We start from the raw sequence: 15,235 nt of genomic DNA, 5'->3' as shown, positions 1-15,235 counted from the left end.
TGACAGCTGAAGCAATACAGCCTTATCTCACCATTAATCTCCCCTGCTTCCCCATACAGCCTAAGCTAACTAGGCTTCTGACCAGACTGCATTCCATGTGTCTTCTCTTCTTCTCTTCTCCTCTCTTCTCTTCTCTCTCTTCTCTTCTCTTCTCTTCTCTTCTCTTCTCTTCTCTTCTCTTCTCTTCTCTTCTCTTCTCTTCTCTTCTCTTCTCTTCTCTTCTCTTCTCTTCTCTTCTTCTCTCTCTTCTCTTCTCTTCTCTCACAATTCATAATGATGCATTTAATTAACAGTAAATGTGGATGGAAGTTTTCTGGGCAGCCATATGACAGCCACATTAACACCATATGAGCCTAAAATTGTTTATTGTTATTACAGTAAATACCAAAGTGAATTAAGAATGATTGATCAGGCATTTATTGTGACTTGACCAAATATATACATATTTAATAATAGGATGCTTCAAAAGAAGAAAGAGAAATGCTGGCAGAAGAGAAATTCAAACATATATGCCTCTTTCTTGTTTATTTGTTAAAAAAAAAACTAATTAGCTGAGCTGTGTGGCCATATTTGAAAGAAACAGAAGTATTCACTATGTTTAATACCACTACACTAGCCCAAGGTGACACCTACAGAAATAACTTGGAAGTGTCACTTGACAGTCAATCAATTCCTTATGGTCACAAACCCATTTTGAAAACCGTAGCACTGAAGGCATTAAAAACATTAATAGGGCATTTAAAATCCTGCAGAAAGACAGAAGTGTGTCAGGCTGGGAGGAAGGCAGGAGCAGGGGGTCTGCCCTGTATCCTTGTGCTTTCTGCAGGGAAGAGCACGGAGATGGGGGCGTCCCCCTCGGGGAGTGCCCCTGCACTGCGCTCACCCGGGGAAACAGAAAAAGAACAGCCCTTATTGAAAAGATTATCTTTCCCATCAATAACCCCACTCTAAGAGTTCTTTATTAGTAAACCCCGTGGCAAAACCTGACATATTTACAGCTTGCAGTAAACTTTATGTATCTGAAACAATATTAATAATAAGGAGCCGGTGACCAGAGCAAATCATTCCGGCCTGCGAAATGATCAAGTGAAAGCTTAATTGTACTGAAAAGAGAGAGTCCTGACAAGTTGAAAATCCTTCCCACACACTCTTTCCAAAAAGCAAACTTTGCTAAGATGAAAAAAGTGTGTTGGAGGATTGGAAACATAAGAATACATATTTAAAAAAAAAAAAAAAAAAATACTCAAGTCTGATATCACAGGCTGAGCTGAGACAGAAACCTGATCTTTTACATGGAATGGGCAACATTTGGGTCTGTTTTATGTGAATTGCTCCAAGCTGTTTTGGTTAGAAATGTATAGATTTTAAGGTAAGGAGTACCCTATAGGCAGTGCAGGTCATTCTCAGTATTGGAAGACGTTCCCCATTACTTTTCAGCTGACGAAGGTAGGGTCCAAACTTTTCTTTCTTTGCTGAGTAACTTATTTGCTTTAATGCTGAGCTGGATTTGGCAAGAGAGACGCTTGTATTTTGCTGCCTGATCGTGCTTTTCAACACTCTCATTCCCTCTCTCTCTCCCTTCTAAGGATTGTCTTATTTTAGTCACCAACCTGCAGGAATTTTTATTTACCTTGTTCCTTATAATGTTAAAAAATATTCTGTTATTTCTCAGTAATTTTACAACTTGTCTCTGCTGGTGAAAATGGGGAAAATTGTGCTGTTTAGAGCAATATTGTGGAGAGGATAAATCTGAAGAGCTCCAAGTGCTTTTCAAGTAGGCTTAATTTTTTATTAGACAGCATTTATGTGTTCTTATTATGATTTTTTTTTTCATTAAAAATATTGAAAAATACCTTCCCATTTTACCAGTCAAAAATATTTCCTTGCCTTTATTTTACTTGACATGATAGCTCACGAGTATCATTGTATTGACTAAGGAAGAGAACTATTCATGGTTTGGAAAAGGCAACTAGAAATGCCAAAAACAGCTTAAGAATTTTTGTGAGAGTTGTAACATCTTCCAGGATGTTTTCTAAAGTCTGTTTCTGCTACAAAAAAAAAAAAAAATTTTAAAAAATCAAACTTAGTTTTATTCTTTTGATTGTTTAAAACTATATTTTGACAACATCATATTTCTTATACGTGCACATTAAAACAAGGGGGACAAATATTGCAATTTATTTTTGAATGTCTGATATGTGCCGTTTGTTGATTTAAAAATTACCAATGAAAAACATAACAAGAAAGCTGTAAAACTCTCTTTAATATGTTACACATTTAAGTAGTGCTCACTTGTCACATTTTAGCTAATACTTATGTAGCCTTTTAAAATGAAAATAAAATATCTTGACCATGATGTTGTAATTATGCACAGCGCGTTCGTTCCCTTTCCAGAATGACTCCCTGCTTTATTCTTCCCTGATAATCACACAGCAATAGCTTTCCTACTTGGCTATTTATTTTTTCTCTACAATGTATTTCTGCTCTCAGAAGAGTTTGCATTTGTATAGCAGCATGTCCAGACAACAAGCTACAAATATGTATTTCTCTGCCCCCATGTATGTATGTGCACAGATGGATGGGCAGCGGGTAAAGTTTTACAATGAAAAGAAGAAAATCCTACAGGAACCCACTCCATTATTTCCCTGCCTTCGAGCCATACTGGTTCACCGTTGGGGCTTGTGTGTTTTGCACACAAGTTTCCTCTGAGTTTGTCCTTTAGTTTTTTATCTGCTTAAAACGTGGAGTTTTTTTCCTCACAGCGTGAGGTCAGATCTTATTTGTTTGTTCACTTTGTGTCATCAATTGTCACAAGACATATTTTCACTAAATTCATTTTGCCGCTGTACAATGGTTATAAATGAAGTGAGGGGTGGGAGGGTGACTGCTGAGTGACTTGTTTTTTCCTCAACTATCTTCATAAAAATAGACAGAGGTTTCATAAAAAGAATGAGGGAATCATTTTGTTAGAAAAAAAAAAATGCAAGCAGCAGAGATGTGCTGCCTACTGCCCTCAAGAAATTACTAGAAGAGACTTGAGAAAAACATCAGTTATTTTTGCCTTGTGATTCTCTTTAATTTATTTTTATTGTATATTATTATGTAGAGATACATCTGTCCATAAATAGATTGCATTACTTGCTTTCCTTATATAGCTCTGCTAATTAAATCAACCTCAAAAAAGAAATATTTTCTCATCACGTTTTCAGTTTAATTGCCTCAAACTTGGAACACAAAATTGTTTTAATTTCAGTACACTGGGAAGACTCATATTTAAAAAGAATAAAGTAGCATTCTCTAAACTTACAGTGATTTTCCTTTAGCCCGTTAAACTTTCTAATAATCTTGCCTTGCCTATTTGGAAATTTTAAAGACAATACCACTATAAACACAGCTCTTTCTGTGTTACCAGGTACATGCACATACATATATATTCCAAAGGCAGGTTATAAACTGCACCCAGTTGGCAGCTGTCGGGAAGGTTATTTGTGGAGCGAGCGCTTTAGCCTAGGGACGTAGTGGGCTCTTAATAATAAGCAAGGGGGGAAAAAATGTAATGTTTTCTTTAAATTAAGACTCGAACAGAATTGCTTTAATGAATATTGGAGAAACTCACAGGCTTCAGTTTGCTCCTACTCTAACAAAATTTCCTTTGTGGTTTTCACTGTAGGATCAAAAGGAGCCAATTAACTTTTCTATAAGGTAAACAAACGGAGAACTAGAAATACACCCGCAATGATCTGACCGGAGGGGTCCAGCCTTTTGTTGTTTTCCCTTTATTTTCGGTGCCATTTCCCACCTCACCGGGGCAGGGCAGAGGAGGTGTCCCCACCCTGGGCTCTGAGGGGACCTGAGCAGGGGCTGGGAGGCAGTGAGCGGCCGGGAAAGGCTGGCAGCACCCGCGCAGGGAGCCCAGGCTGGGCCAACGATTGCCCTTGGTGCTCCACAGCTTCTGAGATGCACAATGCTCCTCAGCACTGAGGAGGATAAGATAAATTGAGACCACCATATAATGAGGGAATGGGAGCATTTCCTCACATCACAAACTGCAGTCCTTCCCCTGCTGCTGGCTCCAACAGGATCCTCTGCAGCTTGAAAACTCCCACGCAGGCATAGGAACCCACAGGGCTGAGGGACCCGGGCACAGCTTGGATCATGCTGCATGGCCCAGGGAGAGACAAGAAGGCACACTCTGGAGCTGCTCTGGAGAAATCTGGGGTAGGAAAGAAGCAATGAGCTCACACAGAGACACAGAGACAAGAGTGGTGGCCAGGGCTGCACGAGAAAAACTTTCAGCAAAACACTCCTCAGTTTTCTTTTCACAGTGTGAAAAAAACCAAAATAAAACAACATAAAAATATGCAGGTTCTCACTCCCACCTTGCACATAACCAAGAAACCTGCTTGTTTTAACTTTTTCCTTGCTGGATATTTGCTTGGCTCCCTAACACAGCCGTACTTGCCCAGTTAGCCATGGAACAGCTGCACTGCTCTCCCAGTGGGGAAGCAGAGCCCTCAGGATTGTGCCTCTCCATTGCTCCTCATCCACACTGATACCCCAAATTATCCCCAGCTCCAGGGAGCAGCCCCTGCTCCCCACCATCACCCAGACAGGGGAGCCCAGATGGCTCCCTGCACCTCAGCAAAGCCACTCTAGTTTTAGGGAGCACCAGCTATATTTATAAATGCAGATAATGGAATAAAATCACCTATCCTGGGGGAATAAAAGAGGCTTTGGAGCTCCGGTTATGTTTACTTGAAGTGGACATTTTATCTTTGAAAGAGACACTGAAATAGCGTGTATCACAGGTAGGACAGAAAAAGGCTCATTTTTTACTAACTTCCTGATTTTCCACAAAAAAGTAGATAATTCAGGAAAGTATCAGGCTTTGCTGATGCTCATGCTTTGCCTCCAAGGTAGCTGGTAGCTCTGTCTAATTAGATGGAGCACCTCTGATCCACACCACCTCATGGTGTGGGGCACAGAGGTGCTGCTTTGGAAACAGAGAGGCTGTGTCCCCAGCTTCCCAGCCCCAGCAGTGTGGCTGTGTAGGAGAGCAGCTGTCACATCAGCCATCAAAATATCAGGGTGCAAAAACCCCCAAAAGCTTCAGAGGGCACAATGTCTTGCCTTTAGCCATGGGGTCAGCCTTGTTTTTGCAAGGCCAAGCAGGTCTTGGTCATCCATGCAATGTGGAGTCCATCAGCATTAATTGCTCTGCAGGGTCACATCTAGAGGTTGGAGCAAACTCAGCAGTAGTGACACCAAACTCTTTATAGCTCTTGGGTCAGGTGCTGTGGTCACCAGCACAATGAAAATACTGCAGATTGACAGGCTCAAAGACACCACGATGCAGATGTGAGTCACACACTTTATCATTGTATAAATATCTCAAAATACTTCCAAACCCCTGAATAACAGAGAAATGCAGCCAGCTCTGGGATGGAGGGCTGCAGATAGCAAACTGCAGCATTGCAGATTAATGGCAGGAAGGAAGGAAGGATTTGGCAGGCTCCACTGACACCAAAAGGCATCCATAGTGTTTGATGTCTGTGCAAAAATATCTCCTCTCTCCCAACAGCACCAAAGAACTGCAAAGCCATCTCACCTGCATGCCCATCCTCAGCAGTTCCAGCCCTGGGTCTCCCCCCAGGTGCCAGGGACAGAAAGGCACATTTGCACTCCCAGCAGCCATGGGGTTTTGCTGGCTCTCATTCCAGTGCCACAGCCTTGCTGGAGATATGCAGAGAGGAAAGTGCTGCTCCAAGGGTTCTCCTGGTGCTGCTGCAGGCTGGCTCCTACATGTGCTGTTCAGGAGCACAGAGAGTTTCTGCCCCTGGAAAGTGTGCAGGGGTGACCTGAGCACAGTGCTCTGGGGCAAATCATCCCACTGTCCTTATGCACCAAATAATTTGAGGAAAGGGGAGAGCAGAGTGATGACTGCAACTGTATGAATAGATTGTTATTTTAACTTTCAAATGGGTTTAATTACTAGGAATTTTTTTTTCTTATTGCAAGGGGCAGCAACAGTTTCTTGGTTTTTTTAGAACAGGTTTTGCTCATCATGTCAGTACATGAAATTAAGAATTTCTCTACCCCCACCCCCAACCCCCACATTTTCCTGTCAGTTCCCTTTGGTGGGGAAGGAGAGTTAGCAATATTCACAGATCCCAGTCATTAGGCCTTTCCTGCATCATTTCTAAAATGCACTAAGAGAAAAGTGGGGGGCAGGGATCGGGGTGGGGCGGGGGGGCAAATAAAAACTCCTTTATTGTGCTGAGGCTCATAAATTCACTGCAGGACAATTTATAGCAGCAGAGCATAGCACCTAACTCAAGTCAATGCAAGAGGTTAATATGAAAGGTTAAGGAACTCGCTTCTGGCTGATTTATGGTTGGACTGTCGGCTTTTATCCTGACCACAGCTCTGCAACTGTAGCTTGGGACTCTACAAAGCACAAGAGGGGGTGGTGGTGTTAAAAAAATAATGTGTATTTAGACATTATCCCTGCCCATAAAATAAAGACCCCAAAATTCTTAAATGACCAAGAGGCTTTCCTACCACCACATGCCACTGCAAAAGCAAAGCACCTCCACTCTTCTATTCCCAGGCTGCCAGAGCAGAGGGGATTGCTGTGATCATCTTGTTTGCTTCCTGTATTACACAAGCAATAGGTTTTTCCCACAAGCTGGGTTAAGGCATGTCTTACTGAAAGCTGCCCATACTTAAAATTTCCAGGTGCCAAGAAGCTATAGGACAGAGCCCAGGATAGGCAGACGTGACTTTGTGACAATAAAATGGTCCTTTGCTCCAAGGATGAACTTGCTTGACTCCAGAATCCAGTCACTGCATCATAAAAAGCACTTTTGCTTGCAGGATGGAAAAGCCCCATGTAGGTGGATATTTCTTTTGCAAATGCACACCATCAGCAATCTCTCCAACATTTTGTCTCCAATAAAATGACTGGATTATGTTCTACACAACCTCCTTCTACGAAAATTATTAGATTGCCTTGCTAAAAATCTTTTCAACGTCCTCTAGCACTTGTCCAGCCAGAGGAGAGCAGAACTGGATACAACATTTTAGTAGCAACCTTTCCAAGCATCATACAAGCTCTGCTCCCAGAAAAATGCATTCCTACTGGTGTCACACTGCGAGTATTTTCATTAAAATACATGAACAAATTTTCTTTAAGTCTATAAAGTTCCATCTTAATTCCACATACTAGAACTTTTTAATCTGGCAGTATTAAAACAGGCATCATCAAGAAGTATGAGTAGATGGATTTAATGTAAGTTGACTTTACCAAGCAAACTGTATTCCTGTTTCAGAAGGACAAGCAGCTCCTCTCACAAGACCCATTCCTGTGAAATGGTGTATTGGAAAAGACTTTTGTCCCTGCTGCTTGCCAAAACTGTTTCACTTTTCATGCATGACCAATATCAGACTGCTCTGTCTATAGATCCCTGAATCATCTTTCAGTCCCAGTCTTAGCACTGTTTATTCACAAAATCTTGTGGATTGGCCCTAGATTTACCTCTGTGTAACTGAGAGCCCAGTCTGGGCACTCAGGAGCAGTTCTTCTAACCATCCATGCTGGAGAAGGGACATAGCAAGGATACCTTTGCAGTAACATTCTGCAGCAATGATCCAAACCCACAAGAAATTCCTGTGCCTGTAGGTCTATTACTGTGTTAGAGAAGAATTGCATTTGTCCTTTGATTTTTTTTGTACAAGAGCATCTGTCTGTCAAAGCTTTGGGGAGCTGGGCTGTGTTAAGGCTCCAGCCTGGAACTGGACATGAAGTTTTCCTGCTCAGGAGGGAGGAAGGACTGAGAGCCAGAGGCAACCCTCAGGCACTCAGTTTTCCTTTCTCTGCTTGCAGAACAGCGTGTAACTCAGCTGCCCCTGCCAGGACATAGTGTCCTCTCAGTCCCTGCCAGAGCCCTTGGCCATCCTGGTCTTTGCCCATGGGGTGCAGAAACCCCACCCCCAGAACTGCCCTTCCCAAGCTGCCTGTCCAGCAGCTCTCCCCAGCAAGGCACACAAAGGATGTTCATGTACCAGCTGGGCAGCAGCACAGAGTGACCCTGTCTGTTTGCAAATGCTCCTGCACCAAGGATACACTCCTGGCCAAAAATAGCCTTTGGGTTTACATGTGTTGGCTAAACAAATCATGAGGCTTTTAACCCCACTTGAAACCCAAATCTCCTGAGGATTTCTAATCGGAGAGAGAAAATGTACCCTTATGTGTTTAGGAAATATATTATTTTTTTTCTTAGCTGTGTAACGAAGCTTTTTGTTTTCACTTCATTTTCTTTTTGGTCAGTTATTGTTGAATAAGCTCAAATTTTAATATCTGCATATTTGTGGTACTAGCCACTGTTCCTGCTGCTTCTGGAGAATAGAGGGTATTGGTTTATGGCCCATTTGAGGCAGAGAGGGACAGAGACAGCAAGAAACAGAGAGAGAGGAAAGAAGTTAACTTTAGATTCTTCTTTACCCAGTTCTTGAAGAACAACTCATGGGCATATTCCTGCTCTTGGCTCTTAAATGATTTAGGTAATACTCCAAGTGCATAAGATGTATCTTTAAGAGCCATTATGCAGGGGTGAAGTACAGAGTAACTTTGCCAAGTTATTGTAATCTGGGAAGGCAGACATTTGCATAGATCTGTAAGTTTTGTACACAACTAGTAAGATGCTTAAACACTCAGTGTATAGTATTTCAAGTAAAAAATAAATCGTCTCTCCCTCTCTTCTCGCTTTCCCTATCATCAGTTGACATCAATAGTTAAAGGCCTTGGCAGAAAATCTAAATCACAGATAAAGAAGTAATACAAACAGAAAGCCTAATCCTTCTGCCAAGAAGTTGAACAGCAAAAATTTTATTGACGTTAGCACAAGCCAGATTGGGCCCAGGCACAGAGAAACCAGGAAAAGTTGCTGTCTAGATTGTATGAGCCAACATAATGCAGTCTCAAGAGGTTAGAGAGATTTCCCTTTGGAAACACATCCACCCAAATGCTTGAAATGCTGGAGTTTCATGTGACTAAGAGAAGGAGATAATTCCCAAAACTCAACTTCCCTCACAGACCTGGATGTACTCTTCTTGGACAGCTCCAAAAAAAAAAAAAAAATATTTGTCTTTTTAGCAAGTAGGAAAGCAAACTTTATAATCCACATACATGTCCTAGTAAAATATATGTGTAGGTGCACTTTTTGTGTACAGGTGAGCTAAAGAAATGAATATTTTTAACATTTCTCCAGCCTCTTGCATGTTCTTGCACCCTTCAAGCTCAGACATCTTTTTATAGGTTTAATACTGTGAGCAGCCACAGCTGCAGGGAGTCCACACTGCTCTATGTCTGTGGTCCTTCATATTCTTATGAGGAATCTCTCAGGAGATGGAAATATCAGTACAACAGCCTTGAACTGGCCTCTGCTGTAAGGAGACCTGAACAACAACATCACTGCAGCAAACTTTACTGGAGGGCTTTTCTTCCAGGGGATTAATTTAATCTCCAGGTAAATTCAGTTTGCCATGACCACACTTGCCTCTCAAAGCAAGGCAGAACCTTGCAGACCCAGTCATAACCACACCAGCTTTCTTTTCCTGATGTAGTTATTTGGGGATTTCAGAGGGCAGACCAGAAGGATCAGCTTGGCAAACCCTATCTAGCTTCTGACAGCCAACCAAGGCAGTGCCTGGCAGTTTGTCACATGCAGGTGTGAAACAGGGTCAAGTGTCCAAGAGGACACCACCAAATCATCCCCACTGCCTCTTGTCACCAAAGCCAGGGCACTGACTGCCCCTGCCAGCCTTGCACCCAGGCTCACACAGAAATGATGCCCCTGGAGAGGAGGAGCTGGACGAGGCAATGGATGGAGTTCCATTTCATCCTCAGCCATGGAAGTAACTGGATCCGTGTTTCTTTGGTATCTGTGAGGTCTCTGTTCATCTGTGCATTTCAGTGATCTCATCCTTGCTGCTTGTCCCAAGGTAAAATAAATTTATGGATTTAAGGTGACTGAAGGTTTTTAAAACAAATCTCTTCTTCTCCCTCAAGGAACCTAAAAAAATCATATTTCAGCTTTCTGTTTTATTTAAATGGCATCACACAACTCCACTGCCCTCCCGGAAATATCACTGAAAAACTGCCTCAAATATGACCTGGGAGAGTGCTGATGCAGTTGAAGTAAATCATGCCAGTCATCCAGAGTGAACTTTAATTCCCATTCTCCTTATAAAAATAATATTAACCAAGGTAAAAAGGAAAAAAATGCTGACTTTCTCGGAACTGGCTATCAGTTGAGTGGGTCAGTTTAAGGTTTTTAGTGAATATACTTCCCTCATGCTGCTTGAGGCCTTGAAGAGGAGCTACTATATCTCCTCCAATATTTTTCAGAACCGTGTGTTGTATTAAAAAAAAAAAAAAAAAAAAAAAAGAAATCAGATAGACACACCACTGAACTCTCTCCTTTTGTCTAGGTTGGCTGGAAGTTTTGCTGATTCTGACTGTTGAAATACAATCAACACAAACCCAGTCTGCCCTCCTTCTGAACAGCATTATTTGTTTTAAACATAAGTAAACTTCTTTTTTTTTTTTTTTTTTTTTTTTTAATTGAGACAAATACTGAAGAGTCAAATGCCTTGTGTGAATTGCCACAATGCCACCAGAGCCATGCCAGTTTCTGTGAGGTGAAAAACCATCCTGGGTGTTCAGTACACTAAGACTGCTGTAACAGTTGTGCTGGGAAGGAAAATGGGATAATATAAGAGGTAAAAAGATGTGCCTTAACCCCTCTAGAAACAGCAGGTTCATATTTCAGACCCATGGGGTCACAGACTGATGTGTTTCTTAAAGGCAGTCAAAAAGTCACAAATACTGTTCACTGAGAAGATGTTCTCCAAGTAATAGAAGAGGTGTGTTTGATTAATACTGTTTTGCCAGCATATTTAAAACTTGCCCCACAGAGCTGTAGGCTGCTTAATTAAATTTCTGTTCAAAAGGAGAGTGAAAAGAAAGCAAAAGACCAGCTTTTAGGTGTGTTATCCTCAGTAAGTGTTATCCTCATTGAAACCACTCTGAAGCCAACAGAGCAAACAACCTGAAGTAAGGAAAAATCTGACATTTTCTAGACATGTTCTGGCAGCAAATATATTTTTGACAATCATTTCAAGGAGCTGACAGTTGTTCCCATTTTCTGTCAGTAGAGTGCTTGTTGGTGGGGAGCTCACCATTGCCATGAGCCTCTTGTGTCCAGTAAAGTAGACATGAGTTCACAATCATGTGCGTGCCTCATGCACTCATGACGTGTGTGTGTGACTAGGAGTAATTCAGGCAGAAATAATCACATTAGCTCAAAGGATCAAAAACCTTATTGACCTTTAGAGGCAGTGACACCTTCACTGTGACCAGCGTGCTCAGGACCAAGTCTTGATGCTCATTTCATACCGCTGAAAAAAAAAGAGGCACACTGCAAGATGCCATGGACAGGAATAATATATTTTGTCTCTCTATGATTTGGGTTTTTTTGCCTTGGATGACAAGACTCAATGCAGAGGTTCACTCAGATGGCATGGAAATTTCAGAGAGTCACAGACAGCATGAAGTCCCTTTTAGGAGAATCTGGGTACTGTGAACGCTTACAAATTGGTCATTTATGCCAAAATATAAGAATTAGTGTGAGATAGCAGGAATCCTCCACATATGGAAGTCGTGACCACAATATCTAATTTATTATGTACCACTGGCCCAATGAGTCTAATATAAGCCAAACAACAGACAGTCATTTTGTCCATAGAAACCTCAAATGTTGGATGTGAACTCAAGAGACACATGGCCTGAATACAAAAAGGGGTTGAAGCCACTCTGTGCCACCATAGCAGAACTGTTTGGTGGATTTGGTGCCTTTGGCCCAGGGCAGAGAATATTTCTGATTTCACTTATTGAAAAATAGGGAGAAATGAATGTCATATAAAAGTACCCAGAAATCAGAGATACTCCATTGAAAAGAGAGAGCTGGTTGAGCTGGTGACACCTTCATGAACCAATGGAATTTGTTCCAAGGTAGTGTGTACAGGCACTGGTGGTTCAGTGAAACATCACTGAATCTACTTGGGGTCTGGGGTGATCTGAGGAGAGAAGGACATCTGAAAAATTCAGGTCTATCCACAGCTGGATTAATACACACCTCAAGGCAGAGACACAGCCATACCAGTCTGTGTCTGAGTTACTGGACAAGGAACGCAAGGTGAAGTGCCTTGGAGAATGGGCTATCCAAAAAACTTTTATGACATTTAAATCTGGTAATTCCTTAAGCCATAGGCTTCTCCTGGTCTGATGCACAAAGATGTGTCTCACATGCTCTGGATGTGCAGTTCTCCATGATCAGCCCGTGCATACTTCACACACACGTCTCACCATGGGCCTGGGACACATCTCAGTGGTGAGCAACCTGGTTACATAGTGCTGCTGCTCTCAGCACTTTCTTGTTAATCACATCTGAATGAGGGTTACTACTCCTGGGTAAGCAATCAAAAGTTTAAACTGCATCTGCGTAAATATTCACCGTCACATGAGGGTTTAAGCTGCTCTCAGCAGAGTCAGGAGTCATCAAGCAAATGCCCATGGCTTGTCTGGGTGTATCACCATCTGTCTGCATGGTTTTGTCCTTTTTCAGTGGCAAATGTGGGCTTAGTGCTGATGCACGTGAAGGACTGGTGGCTTCACAGAAAAGCAGGTGCTCTGAAAGCTTTAAATAGCTCTGCCACATACTTCAAACATGACTGGCAGCACTCCTAGTATTCTGCCCTGCATTATTTGGCCAAGAAGCCTCAGCCTTTAACTTTCAGACTTGGCCATTTCAACCTTAAACCTCCATATGCTCAGTCCTTCAGAGCATCCCACCACTGGACCTTGCTTAACACAGGTATGGCTCCCTGGGGTGCTGTTCAAACATGCCAAGGGAGTGGAACATAATGAGAACCCATGGCATGGCATCTGTAATTTAAGCCAGGATTTGAACCCAGGCCTTGGCAGATGTCTAGGAGAATTTTGCCCAAGTGTGCTTGTTTTCCTCCTCTCTTTTTCCAAGTGTTTGTTTCCCAGTTTGCACTAAATTTTATTGAAAACATCAGGCTAATAGCAATGGGGAGAGTGGTTGAGTAGATCTTGCCTCTTTTTTCCCTTTTCTTTCTGGAATGCAGCCATCAAAATAAACATTAAATGCAAAATGCTGGGGCTTGAGTTATTACTTGTGAGGGTGCTGGGAGGGAAATTTATAGCAACATTACTGTGTTTTGCTAGAAATCTCTTAATGCACCAAAGTGGAGAGGTGTGTGTGTTTTTTATTAAAATGTTACACTCTATAAATCTGAGCAGCAGGGAGGACACAGGTGGCCCCGGGGCTCAGCTGACTGGACTGTCATTTTAAACTTAGGGAAGGTCTGTCTGACTGTCCTCCCACCCCATCCCAGCATCAGCACAGCCACATGCTGTCTCCATCACAGACTGCAATGGCTGTGGAGGCTTTGCTTTGCTTCATTACAGCAGCCTTCCAGTACCTAAAGTGGAAAAAAGGAGAGGGACGTTTTGCAAGAACATGTAGTGATAGGACAAAGAGGAATGGCTTTAAACTGAAGGACAGTAGGTTTAGATTAGATTTTAGGGATAAATTCTTCACTGTGAGGATGGTGAGGCACTGGAACAGATTGCCCAGAGAAGGTGTTTATGCCCCATCCCTGGAAGTGTTCCAGGCCAGGTGGACAGGGCTTTGAACAACCTGTTCTGGTGGAAGATGTCCCTGCCCATGGCAGGGGGATTGCAACTGGGTGATCTTTAAGGTCTTTCTCAACACAAACCATTCTATGATTCCTTGCTGTTATTGTTGTTGCTGTTGGGTTTGCTCCCTCTTTTTGTCCTTCTGATTTTTAAGCCACCAAAAATGACCAGTCGGGCTGAGTCATTGCTCCTGCTTTGATGGCAAATTTCCTGATGATGTCATTCAAACACTGTTCCTTTTTGGACTTTCCCAGTGACCTTCTCTTGTGCCCTGGCAGCAGTGTGTCCTGACGAGAAGTTTTCATGGGTGGATGACCCGTAAAAGCTGAGCATGGCAGCTGGGCAGAGGTCTGTTGCTGTGACTGGACAAAGTTGTCACCATGCAATTTGAAGACGGGTGCACTTCACCAAGGTTGCTAACTTGGTACAGATTTCTGGGTGAGCTGCTGCAGCTTTCTCAGGTGCCAGGGAAAGCTGAGGAAGCTCAGGACCTAGAGAAATAGCAGTCACTTTTTTCCCTGTCTCTGTCAGTAGATAAGGTACTGAAATTGCCTGAAATCCAGAGGCTGGCCGAGCCGCTCACCTGGGCAGGTGGCTGCTACTGCTGAGCTGCTCACTGGAGGAACTGACAGAGACAAACAGGACTCCTGGGCTCTTTCCCAGCTTCCAATGGACAGCAGATATTGTGGCTGAGTGTGAGTTCGACTCATTTTCTCTGCCTTAAATCAAGGGTGATCCCTCAGTGAGAGACTTCAAAGTAAGGACGTGATATCCTCGTGGGATGTCCATGCAGGCATCTCTTCAGCCTGCTCCACTGCTTGCAAAATATCTTGGATGCTTTCTGTAAGACCAATCCTCGACCATCCATCCTGTGGAGGGAATTTGTGAACCCTGTGAACCAATTCCCCCTTAATTAGACATGGCTCTGACACAATAAGCCTGGATAGTATTTTTTGCAAGTTAAAAAAATAAGGAATAGCAGCGTTCACGGAAGGCTTTAAAAAATAAACGAGTAACAGGAAAGAAGGGGTCATATCTATGGTCCAGGAGACTGGAAGAGCAGCATGAAGCCGCTGCTAGGAATCACATCTAGTCAGAGATCCCGCCGCTGCGCTGCGAGACCCGGCCGCGGCGGAAAGCAGAGCCCCCGGGGAGCCGCGGCGGGGCCGGGCATCCCTCGGGCCGGGCGCTGTGCGGATTGTCCCGAGAGAGAACACGCTGCGAAGAAGCCGGACACTTTATTTGCAAATCCCCTTTGCTCCCCTCCCTCTTCGGGACAGTTCTGGAAGGGACTTTTCCAGGACTTGCCTAAGTTCCCCAAAAATCACGCGTTTCCTTTCCCGTACTCCTCCTCGAATGAACCTGCTGATAAAAGGGGGGTTTCCTCCACGGCTCCAGTGCCTTGGAAGCCAGCGCTCTGAGCAGAGGGATGGGTGAAAGCCGCTGCCG

Source organism: Oenanthe melanoleuca, chromosome 5, assembly GCF_029582105.1.
Source record: "Oenanthe melanoleuca isolate GR-GAL-2019-014 chromosome 5, OMel1.0, whole genome shotgun sequence".
Lineage (NCBI taxonomy): Eukaryota > Metazoa > Chordata > Aves > Passeriformes > Muscicapidae > Oenanthe > Oenanthe melanoleuca.
Note: the sequence above shows the minus strand (reverse complement) of the source record.